General features: G+C 39.7%; 1 long non-coding RNA gene and 1 pseudogene across 1 annotated transcript in view; both read right to left on the bottom strand.

Moving 5' to 3' along the window:
- Positions 1–7,968: 7,968 nt before the first annotated feature.
- Positions 7,969–14,679, bottom strand: part of LOC148360806 (uncharacterized) — a 41,649-nt gene continuing 34,938 nt past the window's right edge. Inside the window, exon 3 of the long non-coding RNA XR_015851202.1 lies at positions 7,969–8,134. This is a non-coding gene — a long non-coding RNA (uncharacterized LOC148360806). The remainder of the gene's footprint in view (positions 8,135–14,679) is intronic.
- LOC148360807 (U2 spliceosomal RNA) lies at positions 11,734–11,879 on the bottom strand (annotated as a pseudogene).

Here is a 14,679-nt window from a genome sequence, read left to right on the forward strand (position 1 = left end):
CTTGTCTATGTGGCAGCGCCTCGTCGAGCCGCCGGGTCGCCTGTCACCACCGTTTCAACCGACTGCGACAAATTGACGGGACGATAAACCGGCAGAGAAAGCCGTAGAGATCACCTTTCATCGAGCACTCCAAGGCTTGACGTGTCAATATAACCGCATCAAATCATCATCTCTTTGATAAGACTGCGTCTTACTAAAAATACAGTATTCCTTCGATTTTTGCAGTAAATCCATTCCATAACCATTTGTGTTAAGTGAATTGTCATTATAGGTAAAATCAGGCCTAAAAAAAATCCAGCTCGACCCGGCCTGCCCTTATTAAAGCCCAATCCAGCCCGAGCCCGAAATAACTTGATTTGACGGAACAAGCCCAAAAAAACCTCAGAATTGTCATACTTTATTTGTGAGGAGGCAGGATTTTGACCGTCTTCGCAGCTGACCTATAACTTTAACAATAACTTATACATATAATCAATAGGGATCAAGGATAAATAAATTGGGAAAATACATTGGACTTTATGTCATCATCAAATTATCTATACTCACAGTAGCACATCGTACAACGTTGTTTTAGATGAACTAGTTCCCATAATGCTTCATTACAACTTTGTATCAGGTGGCACTGTGAGTACAAACATTGTAATGATCAGATAAAAACAGATGACGTTTTCTATGTCGTCAACAATCCTAGTGGCCTAGTGTTTAGGATCCAGGCCTTTTACCGCTGTGATCTGGAATCGATCCCTATTGTATCTTATGCTAATTAAATGTGATCAGCGATAACTGTCAACTGATGAATCATTGCTCAATTACGGTGGCACACCATCACAAAACTTCGGTATTATGTGCATTCAAGCTATTGTTTTTTGTTGGGTAAAGCAAAATATGCACGAAAAATGCAGTTTAATCAATATATATATTTCATTTCTGTGTGACCCTGTACTAAATGACCAACAGTCTGGTACCGGTCCACAGCAGAATGGTTGATATATGGCATATATTGAAGAAGGAAATCCTTTTTATTCCTCAATGTGTTCATTTACATACAGGTTGAGAGACTGTTAAAAGCTTTTAACCCGAGATGAGCGGCTTGTTTAAAGTTATTATAACAGAATATTCTGGGCAAAAATGAGCTACAGGACAATAGCTTGATTAGATTGCTTTATATACAACCGTTAGAGTTCCAATTCGTTGACTGAAAAGTGCTATACAATTACACCTAGATTGATTGATAGTTGAAGCCACGAGTGCACCGTCAAAATAGCTGCATATTACTTTTATACCTGGAGTGTGGGCCATGACCAAATCAAAACTTTAGAGGTAGTGGAAAAATCCCACTTCCTGACAACCTTTTGTCTGGGCTTTGTCTCGTAAGTACTGATAAAATTCAAGGTAGGCCTCTAACTGCAAACCGAAACAAAAACACTTATAAAAAATCTGGTATGAGCAAAATATGTAAACAGAAGGGACATAGCATTGGGGCTCAATTTGGAGTGCAGAGGAAACAAGAACAACATTTTTTTATTTTATGTTGCTGAGCAGTGTTCGGAGTAACACAATGCAAAGGAAATAAAGATCATTTATTGACAACATAAACTATGAACACTATACCAAAATTAAATTCTAAATATTTATTCAATATCCTTCAAAGTCCGTTTCATCATCATACACGCTAAAGAGTTATCTCTGGTTCAGTTCATTTTCGGCAAGCTGCCCGATTCCCAGGAATTTAAGCATGATTTGGAGGCGATTCAATTTGGAAAGTTAAAACAACTGAAAAAATACTGAAAAATTGAAAAGCCGCTAATGCTAGCATTGCCAGTTGCTAATGTGGCTAGCGTCTCTGACACGGCTTGAGCTGAAACCTTTTACAGCACTCATACATAGTAAGTGTCATTAGCCGCTAATGCTAGCACTATGTGGTTCCTTCCAAGTTCTCTAAACTCCCATCTTATGAAAACTGCTAGAATATGTTAACCTTAATTATGCACGCTGGAAAAACACTAGTTACATTACCGTTTCATCTCGGCAGGCTTCACATTGCACAATTTTGTTTTAATTCCCTCTTAGCGATATATTAGCATTTTAAAATCCAGAGGCCACATAAATAGATGTAACAATAATCATGTAAGTTTCACCAGACTTTGGGTAAACCCGTTTTACAATCCGCTTAACTGAAAACGCAATTTGTTTGCTTTACTAAAAATGAGACAAAATGCTCTAATTAACGCCTTGGGAACACAAATACAAGATGTGCACACACTAATTATAAAGGCGATTATATAAAGTAATCCCTCGGTTTTTGCGGTTAATGGGGAACAAGACCACCAGCAAAAACTGAAAATCCGCGAAGTAGCGGCGCCTCTTCAAAAATGCTTGAACAAACGTATACAGGTATACAGTATACCCCCCCTGTATACATTAAACCATATAGAATACGGGTAGAAAGAGAAAGAGTGAAATTCATGTTATAACAAAAAAAACAACAACTGTAAAATATGTTGTATGTACACGGAATAGGACTGCGGCGAAACCACAACGAACCATTCAGTATGATTGTATTAACCGAAGCGAAGCGGCAATGACTAAGCATTGTGTCAGGGCCTCCCCCTCCCCTTCACAATAATAGTGTCCACACTGTGTCCTTTGTTGACATAAGCTCGCGCTCAATGGGGTCAAGTCAATAAATGCTTTTATTGAGAAGGTAAGGTATATTTTTTAGACCGGCGAAGCTCTGAACCGGCAAAAGTGGAACCGCGAACTAGCGAGGTTCCACTGTATGTATTAAAAAAATAATGTGTGCCTTCAATGACTCTGTGGAAAAAATATAGTTTGACATAGATCATTGGCTGTTTGAAGTATTAACCAAGCATGCACCATTTTCAAGGGTCTAAAAATATAGTTACATAACACACATTTTTAATTATATATATAATTAATTATTATTTAATATTTCATGGTCTAATATATTTAATCATATTTCTAAACAATACTAAATAAATACTTCAATAAAAAACAATAATACTTACATACATTCAAAGCAAAATGAATAACCCTAAACATTTAGAAGAATAGAATAGAAGGGAAATATAATTTTTAATCCATAAAGTTGCTCATTTTAAATTTCCATGTAACAGAAAGAATAGAATATTTTTCGACCCATCCACAAAAATTGAAATAAAGAGTGAAAACAGCAAAATTAGCTAAATGCTGCAAAATTATATTAATTTTATTTTTATTGAATAGAAAAAAATAACAAAATTAACAAAGCCATCTACCAGAGCAGATTATTTAGCAAATTTGTATTTTTTTCCGATTGTATTCAACAAAAAAGTTTTAAAGAATTGTATGGCATTCTCTCCCTTTCTCACAGTTTGAATTCAGTGTCCTCGGTACATCGCTGATTTTTGTGTACGAACTCCACAAATCAATTAAATAACTGCCTTTGTTTCATCAGTACTGATTGGAGCAATCCAAATGAATCGTTTTTAAGACAAGTGACAAACGAATAACCCCTTTTACAATGCAGTTTTTGCTAGCCATTCGAGCAAGCAAGAGCGACGTCAAATCGAAAGGATGATTTCATTCATTACCTCACCAAAATCAATAAAGTAATTAAAGTGCCTAGAGAAGGTAGTGGCCCCCAAAGACTTTTTTGTCATATTGCCACATTAAGGCTTCAAACTTAGAGCTAAAAGAAAAAGGAATCAACAACATGTGAGACACAATCATGAAGTGAAACCAAATGATTTCAAGATTGTATCTTCTATTCACAATAAAAAAAAGAAAAGTATGTGTTTCAAAAATATTGGGCGTCCGTCTCTCAGCTCAGCCAACTGACTCCAGAAGTTCCCTGATGACTTCTAAATGATCCAATGTCGACCTGACAATAACAAAAAGAGTGATCCTATGCGTCATTAAGTCTCAGTTTAATGCTCTGTGATTGGCTCAGAGGTCTGTGATAGGAGAACAGCATTATGAAGATCAAAAAACACACCAGGCAGGTACAAGATAAAGTTGTGGAAAAGAACAAAGCAGGAAGACGATTAGAATAGAATAGAATAGAATATACCTTTCTTGTCATTGTTACAACATGGGATATATTGTGACAACAAAATTGGACGTGGCACTCCAGTTCTACATTTTACAGTGAGGATAAGGAAAACAAAGAGATAAAGGAACAAAGAAGATGTTTGTACTGATCTTGTTGTATAGGCTTTGTTTTCCTCCGGAAGGGGGGTGTATGAGGGGGTGAGGGACAGACAGAGATGGGCGGATCCAACTAGATGTTTGATCTTACTGTCCACACGGTCCAGTGTTTTTTTCCCTAATTGCTCAGTCCACGTATTGAATGGATTTGGGAAGTACAGTCCTTAAACATGCCCGATTAAAGTCGCCGGCGACGATAAAAGCTCCGTCGGGGTGTGCAAGCTGCTGTTTATTGATAGCAGCGGGCAGGAGATTTAGCGCTATGCTAACGTTAGCATCTGGTGGAACGTAAACAGCAAGCACAATGACCACAGTTAGCTCTCTCGGTAGATAGAAGTGTCTACACGATACTGCTAGAAACTCTATACCGAGTGAGCAGTGTGTGTCAATGATTCGGCTGTTATTGTAGCGCATAGTCCCCACCCCTGTTTTTACCGGAGTTTCCGTCTCGTTCGTGCCGGTGAAGCGTGCGTCCTGCTAGTTGGACTGCGGCGTCGGGGTAGCCAAGACTCCGTGATGACAAAAATACTCCAATTTCGGACGAAGCTGTTGGTGGCGATCCGCAGCTCAAATTCACTCATTTTGTGGACGATGGATCTGGCGTTGGTTAGGAACATGCTTGGGATCGCTGGTCTGTGTGGTCGCCTTCTTAGCCCAGGCCCGACTGGCAGCCTTTTTCTTTGCTCCGTCGTTGTCGGCAGGCAGATCACCCAGGGAGATCCGGTGGTCTCTGTATATCCCTCGGGATATTGTGGATGTTATTGTAGTTGCGAAAGGAGTCAAAAGGGAAAATATGAGGGATAAAAGAACACTGAAAAACAAAAGACGAACTGGAGCCCGTGCAGCTGCTGCACTCGCGCGCACCGCCTACAAGACGATTACGCAAGATTTACACATTTCCTGCAGCACTGTGCGATCGATAATATCAAAATCGAGAGAGTATAAAACCACTGCAAACCTACAAAGACCTGCCAGTCCCTCTAAAATTTCAACTCAAACAAGACGAAAACTAATCAGAGAGGCAACCATGAGGCACAAAATCACATTGAATGAATTGCAGGCATACACAGCTGAGGTGAGACAATCTGTGCATAAGACAACTCTTATCGTACTTTGCATGAATCTGCCTCTTTATGGAAGAGTGGCAATGAGAAAGCCGTTTCAGAAAGAACACCATAAAAAGGCCCATTTGCAAGAACACTCGTATAACATATGGAACAAGGTGCTCTGGTCCGATGAGCTCAAAATGGAACTTTTTTGGCTGAATACAAAGTGTCATGACTGGCGTAACAGTAACACTGCACATCATGTGAAAACATACGTTGCTATTTTTAAATGCACATCGAACTGGTAGCCCTTCGTGCCAATCAGTAACACAAAGTAAGTCTCAGATTCAAAAAGGTTGGTGAGACTTCTTAAACCCAAGGGAATGCTGTATATATGCATTTATATACGTTTTATTTTTTGATACTTTCACACTGTAAACAATACTTTCATAATGTTAGAGTATGAAAATAGGTCACTAAGTATGTTGTCACCATTGCATGAATTTTCTAGCTGAATCAAGTTGATTATTTAATCATCACTTCATTACTTTGATAATCACATTATTCATTTTAGCTTTTGTTCATGCACATCATATTTATCCACAATTCTAGTGATGTTCTTTACTTGCTGAATGTATTCTTTCATATCAATGTATTTTCACAGCAACTGTGAAGACAATGTGCAGTACTAATCTTGTACCAGGGTTGGGTAGGGTTACTTTAACTGGATTACTTTCAATTACTTTTGGATTACTCCAATACCAGAATATGCTAATAAAAGACAAAAGAAACTAAATATGAATAAAATGACTGAATTTTGTGCAGGCTTGGGGAGTAACGGAATACATGGAACGGCAAAAATGATGTTGGCAAGCTGTTTGGATTTATTTTCATTTTGTTTCTGTCGCATTTTATGTTCGTTTTGCCGGAGATCAAAGAGATAAAAGCCAGGAGAGAAAGCTTACCACGTGTTGTGAGTCATCATTTTATTCATATTTAGTTTATTTTGTCTTTTATGAGCGTATTTGGTATTGGAGTAATCCAAAAGTCATTGAAAGTAATCCAGTTAACGTACCGTATTTTCCGCACTATAGGGCGCACCGGGTTATAGGGCGCACCCCCAAAAAATAGTTTTTGGTCCTATATCTTCCATAGATAAGGCGCACCGGATTATAAGGCGCTACAATGGGAACGTCGAAAAAACAGTCAGATGATTCAGTCAAACTTATTACCCCCTTAACATTCCCAAAGCTTGCAAAGAAGCAAATACGTGTCGTAGACACGTGCAGATGCGGTGTCCGTACGATGTCACTCAAATGCATCATTTCAAATATCATTCTGAAGGTTAAAGTCTTGGGATTCAAGAAATGCCAACTATTCCTTAGTTTCTATTTTCTTTTTCGCTCGCAACTTTACTGTGCATATGACAATAAACACTTGGAATTGAGTTTAATTCACTCAACTCATCACAGCAACATCAAGATCGTTCTAAAACAAGATACCGGGAAAATATAAAGCCGCATAACTCACCTAAGTTCTCCCGTTCAATAATGATACGCAATCATGGTCTTCTTACAACCGTGAGTGTAGTAAATCCAGGAGAGTAAAATATTTACAAATACAGACTAATGAAACATGTTTCTTTATGGCGTACTTTAGCAAGCTTGCTATTCACAGTCATCTTTTTCGGCCAATTGTTTTGGCCCTCTAGCGTATCCGAGGCTCCGAATAACTTCAGCCAATAGCAATCCATTTAACGGATGATTGACACATCTTTTTCAGCCAATTGCAGGGTTTGTTTTGGCCCTCTAGCGTATCCAAGGCTCCGAATAACTTCAGCTAATAGCGATCGATTTAACAGATGATTGACACATCTTTTTCGGCCAATTGCAGGGTTTGTTTTGGCCCTCTAGCCAATCCGAGGCTCCGAATAACTTTAGCCAATAGCGATCGATTCAAATGATGATTGACACATTGGTTAGCCAATGAAACGCCGGTATATAAATCCCAGCATACACCGCGAACGACTTCGCCTTCAGGGGAAAATCGAGTCGGCGGCTGTTGCGTAAGTTGCGAGACCTTGCGAATTTAATATTGAGCCATATATAAGGCGCACTGTATTATAAGGCGCATGGTCAGCTTTTGAAAAAAATTAAGACTTTTAGGTGCGCCTTATAGTGCGGAAAATACGGTAACCCTACCCAACCCTGTCTTGTACAGGGAATTCCTGCTTTTTGCTTTGTAATGTGAGGTTTAAATTCTGAGTTTCTGTAATGTTGCATGTACAACTTTTTTACTATAAGAGAGGAGCCGAAACATTCAACTCAGATTTTATCTTTATTTTGAAACTTTGTAATAAATGTCTTGCTTCTTTCAAAGTCTGAATACTTACTCTGGTCCTGGAAAAGAACACAAGGCAAGACATAGGAATGTCCCTCCCCTTCAATTCAAGAAATAAAAATGACATAAAACGCAGATATGTCTAGATAGAATAGCAGCAAGGATGCAAAAATGTGCATGCAATAAAATCAAAAGCAGCAAAGTATAACAACTTATCCTCAAACGTTATGCACTTTTGCAATTTTGCTTGCTCCTTTCTCCTATGCTATCTCTGTAATCAGGGGAAGCACCCACAAATCATCTCAAACTACCTTAATAGAACTCGAAAATCCCCCCTACACCTCTTTTTTTGTCCTCTGGCCTTCATCTCCAAAGTTATTACCGTCATGCTCGAGCAAAATCCTAACATGCTCCCATGAGTGCTTCAGGTGTTGGATACAACTCAGGGAAAACGGAGCGCCACGCTTCCTTGATCCTGTCACCAGATCTTGCAGTGTGATAAACGCTCCTCTGGGTTTTCTCAGGTGCAGGCTCAACTCCTACGGGGAAAAAAAAAAAGATTTTTGTGTACGTGCCGACCGGCATGATGTCTTTTTAGGATGAACGGATGTATTTTTTCTGTATTACAGCTTGAATGGTCTTAGCATCCCTGCGAGCGGGTGGTGCCATATAATTGCAGAATCACCTTTTGGCACGCTAGTCTCCAGAGTTTAATGATTGCTCTATGTAATCCCGGCAAACGGGATTCAAAGTAGGACAGGGTGACTCTGTGGGGATTTGTTTTTCATGTTTAAGTCACATTTTGTCGCATTTAAAGAAACAACAGAGAAACTGGAAGTGATGGGGAAATCTGTCAAAACATTTTTGGGGCTTGTGCAACATGTCATTCAGTGTTGATTGTTTTTGTGACAGTGCTAGTTTTTGGCATTTGGATTAAAATGCTTTGTTGTTTCTGTCAAGTATTTGTTTGTAATAAACAGGCATGAAAAATGGGTTAGGGCTTTATCAGAAGGGTGTGAATGAAATGCCGTGTTTATTGGTGTATTTCGCGCACTCCAAAATGTTCAATTAAAAATCGGAATAAAACTAAGAATTAAAAGTGGAAAACGTTGTTCGATACATGCGGCTATGATTTAAATCAAACGAACTATGAACACAACAACGACAATTATGGTACTTTTTTACCCTTTTACCCGGTTATTTAATTTTTATATTTTTTTTAGCAGAAAGCTAATTGCAGGTATGACAACATAGCGTGAGAAAGACAAGGGAATCCATTCTCAGTTCTGGTACGTTTGTGGTTATTTTTGGGCGCGTCACTTACCGGGATTTATTTGATTTGGTTGTGAGCATGCAAATAAGGGTGCACAAGCCAAGTTTCAAGTTCATTAACGCCCATTGGCATCACCACAGTTACACAAAATGATGCGTTGCTATTTTGCATGCGGCAGGTTTGACCTAAATATTTTGTTACTTAAGACCAGTGACTTGTGTCTGGTGAGTCAGATTTACAAATAAATGAACCTACATCTTTTTCATGATTTAATTGCCAGAGAATTGGGCGCCTCACTCAGAATCTGCAGACACCCAGCACAGTAATGAGTTCAAGTACATACGAAGTGTATTAATGATGTTTAGCGATTTCTAAAAGAACATCCACAATTTGTGAATTCTAAATGAGAAACAATTTTAACAATGAGTACATTCAAAAATTGAATATATTTATTATTCTATATTTCTATAATGAGGGGCAGCACGGCGGCGCAGTGGTTAGCGCGTGTGCGGCACAGTTCTAAGGTCTCGGGATCCTCCTGTGTGGGTTCAAATCCAGCTAGCGGACTTCCTGTGCGGAGTTTGTATGTTTTCCCCGTGCTTGTGTGGGTTTCCTCCGGGCACTCCGGTTTCCTCCCACATTCCAAACACATGCATTTCAGGTCAATTTGGCCAGTCCAAATTGTCCCTAGGTGTGATTGAGCTTAGTTGTCTGTCCCTGTGTGGCCTGCGATTGGCTGGCAACCGGTTCAGGGTGTCCCCTGCCCACTGCCCGATGATTGCTGGGATGGGCTCCAGCAACCCCGCGACCCTACTGAGGATAAGCGGTGCAGCTAATGAGATGAGATTTCCATAATGACAGGTGAGACAGAGCTTCTCCTGCCTCCCAGGACATCCGGTTTTGGATTTATACTTGTGTCCGATAAATGGTTAAAACAAACATTGCACTGCATCCTATTCTAAATTTCAGTGACATTGACATAAGATGGCGTCTTAAGGAAATCCCCAGAATTCGGAAATGCATGACAAGCAAAACCTTACTTTTACAAGAACATCTGTTTTAACACAATAACTCTCTCACATAAGTATAAAAACACTTTCACTGATCCAATTACTAATCCTCATTAAAAAACATAATAAAAACAAAATGCATCACCGATTTCACAAAAATGCTTCTCGCACACAAAAACTGTAATAACAATGCTAAAAACAAAAAATGTGTCAAAAAGACCCAAAATTTCTAACTTATGCTGAAAATGTTATTATAATCTGTTAATAAACAACGGGGTAGACTGCTGGAAGTGTGAATTTCCCTACAGGGAAGAATAAAGTATCTATCTATCTATCTATCTATCTATCTAAAAAACGTATTCGCTAAACAAAACTGTCATGCATTGCACTCACAAAATACAGGAGAAAACCATCTGTCACATGTATAACATACAGGCAAAATGGCCCCTGCGTTGCTAGGCCGATAGAAAATTAGATCTGTCTGCTAGGAATGGTGGTCTTCTAAAAGGCACCAAATACAGGTTGTACAAGTTTAAAAGACCCATTTTCAGGGTCTAAATTGTGACCACATTTGACGACGTAAACACATCAATCACAATTTTGGACTCAGTTTTGTCCACAAAATAGGGCTGAACACATCCCTGTAAAAACCTTTTTGTGTAGACCAGGGGTGGTCAAACTCATTTTAACTCGGGGGCCACATGATAGAACAAACATTCTCTCGGGGGCCGGACTAGTAGATGAGAGAGAAAGAAAAAGAGAGAGAACGAAATAAGAGAAAGAGAGGGAGAAAAAGAAAGAGGGTGGGACAAAGAAAGAGAGAAGACAGAAAGAGAACAGGAGAAACAAAAGAGATAAAAAGAAAATTAGTGAGAGGGAAAGAAAGAGAAAAGAAAAGGAGAGAAAGCGATAATGGGAAGTCAAAATAGAGAGAGAGAGAGAGAGAAAGAGAGAGAAAAGGAAGGTAAAAAGACAGAGAGAGAGAGAGAGAGAGAGAGACAGAGGGAAAGAGAAAGGGCGAGACAGAGGGAAAGAGAAAGGGCGAGAGAGAGAGAGAGAGAAAGGGCGAGAGAGAGAGAGAGAGAAAGGGCGAGAGAGAGAGAGAGAAAGGGCGAGAGAGAGAGAGAGAGAAATATAATTTCTCTTATAATAATAAAATGGTCTTATAGATAGATAGATACTTTATTCATCCCAGTAGGGAAATTCACACTTCCAGCAGTCTACCCCGTTGTTTATTAACAGATGAACATGATGCCCTAGGGGTGCTTGTAGCGAAGTGGATGACGTCACGCCAGTCCAAAAATTCGACATTCCTGCGGCAGATGGAAAACTTTTCTTTGTGAAAATCCAGGGATACACCACCTCGTGTTGGACATTTTTCAACTTATAGCTTCTTTTCTCTTGCGCTTCTCTGAGTTTTGTCTCGCGGTCCGGATTCAATCCCTTAGCGTGCTTGATCCGACCGGTGGGCCGCCTGTTTGACAACCGTGGTGTAGACTAGAGGTAAGATCGGGCCAAAAAAAAGCACCCGAGCCCGACGCAGGCCCGAGGGGTATTAAACCCGACCCGGACCGAGCCCGACTAATTAACTGGATTTGCTGGCCCGGCCCGAAAGGGGCCCGAAATTACATATTTTATTTATAAGGAGGGGTGGTTTATGATAACAAATTAAACTCTGCCTTTTGTTACAACATCTAGGGGGTTTTTAAGGGTTATTGTTCTATCTTCGTTATTCATTATCCATTATCCGTTATCGGTCAGTTCATTAAACGCTACAAAGCCTAGGAGCCGGGACACTTACTCTCAGCCAAAAGGCTAAGCTAAGGTCCTAGCCCTAAAGCCTTGTTGCGATCATTGCGAATGCACCGTTCCCGGAGGTACTGCAATACCGGGCCGATGCGTGGAGTGGACAGAGCAAGCTCTTATTCCATCTCCGGAATGCAAAAATCAAAAGGCCAAGATGGCCAAGCTAAGGACATAGCATCAAAGCCTTGCTGCCAAGCTAAGGACCTAGCATCAAGGCCAAGCTAAGGACCTAGCATCAAAGCCTTGCATGACCTGATTTAACAGAGCTGGCAACCTCAATGACGTCTGACTGACGTAGAGACGCTCAAAATCATGGCGGACGAAGTGGAACAGGTCACATCTAGGCCTAAGTTAAATAAAACTGTATAAACATTTACATCTTTTATATTTCTGTGTCTGCACTGCAGATGTTACATTAAGCGACAATCTGTCATTGACGTTTTTTTTTTTTTGAGGTAGCGAAAACATTTAAGGGCGTCCGTCATTTTGACGACTTGATCATTGGGCCATAATCCACAGCAGCAGTAGTAGTACGTCCTTAAGATTTTAGCGCAGCACTTTCATTGAGGGGGTGTTGACGTGTTGTGCCCTTTTCCGACTCCTATGCAAATCCCCCCCCCCCCCCCCCCCCCTGATCGTATTCGATATAAAACGCTTATTAAAACAATAAAGCGAGCTAATTATAATAATTGGGAGATCCTAGTCTATATAACGCGTTTATTTAAACAATAAAGCGTGATTTTATTCTGCAAATTGCGTTTTTTAACGCGGATGAAAATGTCACCAACGTCAATGGAAGGAGGAGGAACGCCCATCTTGGCCTCATTAGTGGTTTCAATCATGTTCCAAGACTTCCTACTGCCAGGACAGTTATGTAACATGGTTTGTCATTAAATAGCAACAGGTACATAGCAGGAATTTCGGATAAATACAGTACATTCGTAGATCATGGCATCCATAGCTAAGATATATTTGCCCTTTATCACTGCATTTTTACCACCATACATCATCAACAACAAATTACGTGCCCAAAAATTTACATTATTTAAACTTTGAGCAGTTTGTGCATTTGACATGCCTCATACAATTCTTAGATGACTGTCTGCTTTTGGTCGACACCATATAAAATGCCTGTTTAATATTTGGGTTGCGTCACGACTTTATGAAGATTTCGATATGCTATTGGCTTAATTCCAACCCACAATGCATTTGTCTTTGTTCAGTTCAGAACCTTGTGTAAGAAGCTTTCATTTGTTATTAACCCCATACTTGGATTGATGCTAAAGGAAGAAGCAAACACTGATAACCATGAAAATGAAGCTTGCAAGCATCAAGAAATATGGAGAAGGATTAGCATCATTACCCTCTGGCCATAAACAATCAGCAATCAGGACTCTTATCAAGAATCAGGAGACAATATAGGAAACACTGTCTTCTTAGTGCCTTACTATCTTGCGAAATAATTTTATAATTCTATTAGCTAAATCCTATCCAAGTTGTGTGTCTGTAGATGCACACAATTTATTGCTATTCAATCGTTATCGTGATTGCGAACCTGCTTTGAAGTTTCCAATTAGCGAAATTGTATTATTAGCATATTTGTTTGTTTGTTTGTACATGATTCAAATTGAATCGTTTCTTGTACATGATTCAATTGTTTGTTTGTTTGTACATGATTCAAATTGAATCGTTTCTCCGGCGCCGTCACGAATGGCAGCCACTCCAGCAGCTCCCGTGTTATTTTCGATTGTTCTCAGCTCAGGGATGCTGCTGGAAAAGTGAATTTCCCTTCGGGGATGAATAAAGTATCTATCTATCTATCTATCTAATGTACGCTTCCGACAAAAGCGATCGTATTCTATATAAAACGCTTATTAAAACAATAAAGCGAGCTAATTATAACACTTTACTCTTACCAGAGTGCGTTTTCCTCGTCAGTTCTCTTCTCTTGAGTTTATCCTTAACTTCTTGTTGGTCCGACTCCATATCGGGGATACCAGGCCAAAATCACGCGAATTTGCGGAGGGGAAGATTATTAAGAGGACAGCATTCACGTCACGTCACGTGCACAGAGCATGCTCTGGCTCCGTTAAAAGCAATTACAGCTCCTTCTCCGTTTTATCCAAATTATTTATTTTATAACAAGTATTCCTTGGTCTAGTATCCATACATAGTTTAAGTATATATTTTTAATGAACATATATTTATAATTATTAATTAATTAAAAAAAAAAAAAAAAAAAAAAAAGCAGGACCGAACCCGACCCGACCCGACCGTATGACTGACATTTCAGGCCCGACCCGGCCCGAAATTGCCTCGGGTTCGGGTTCGGGCTCGGGCCATAAATCTTAGGTCTAGTGTAGACTGAGTTTGTGCCAATTCTTGCTACAGAAGACGACAATGCTCACTATCCAAGCAGAAAAACAGCAGTTGTTTTTTTTAACGGGGCTAAATGATTGGTGAAGACTTTACTGTACAGAAGAGTTTAACCTAATTGTGTGTGTAGAAAACGACAATGCTAACTTTCCACACAGAAGATGACTAATTATTATCATTTTTTAATGTGATAAATCTAGCACATTCATCACATTAAAATTATAAGTGGGGCGGCAGTAGTTCAGGAGGTAGAGCGCTCGTCTTGGGATCAGGGATCCCAGTTCGAATCCCGGCTTGCCCGTGTTACATGTCGAAGTGTCCTTGGGTAAGACACTGAACCCCTAATACCCCCAATAAGCAGGTTAGCGTCTTACATGGCTACAATACAAGGCCGCTATTGGGAAATGTGAAGCACACTGTAAAGCGCTTTGGGAAGTCGTTGACTTGAAAAGCGCTATATAAATGCAGATCATTTCACATTTCATTTCATGTGGCTAAATGATTGGTGAAGACCTTTCTGAACAGAATAGTTTAACCTAATAGTATGTGTACGCTAGCTTTCTACATGATCAATGCTAACTTTTTTCACTTTTTTTATGTAGCTAATTAAAAGATGAGC

Source organism: Urocampus carinirostris, chromosome 8, assembly GCF_059441175.1.
Source record: "Urocampus carinirostris isolate Australia breed hairy pipefish chromosome 8, RoL_Ucar_1.0, whole genome shotgun sequence".
Taxonomy (NCBI): Eukaryota; Metazoa; Chordata; class Actinopteri; order Syngnathiformes; family Syngnathidae; genus Urocampus; species Urocampus carinirostris.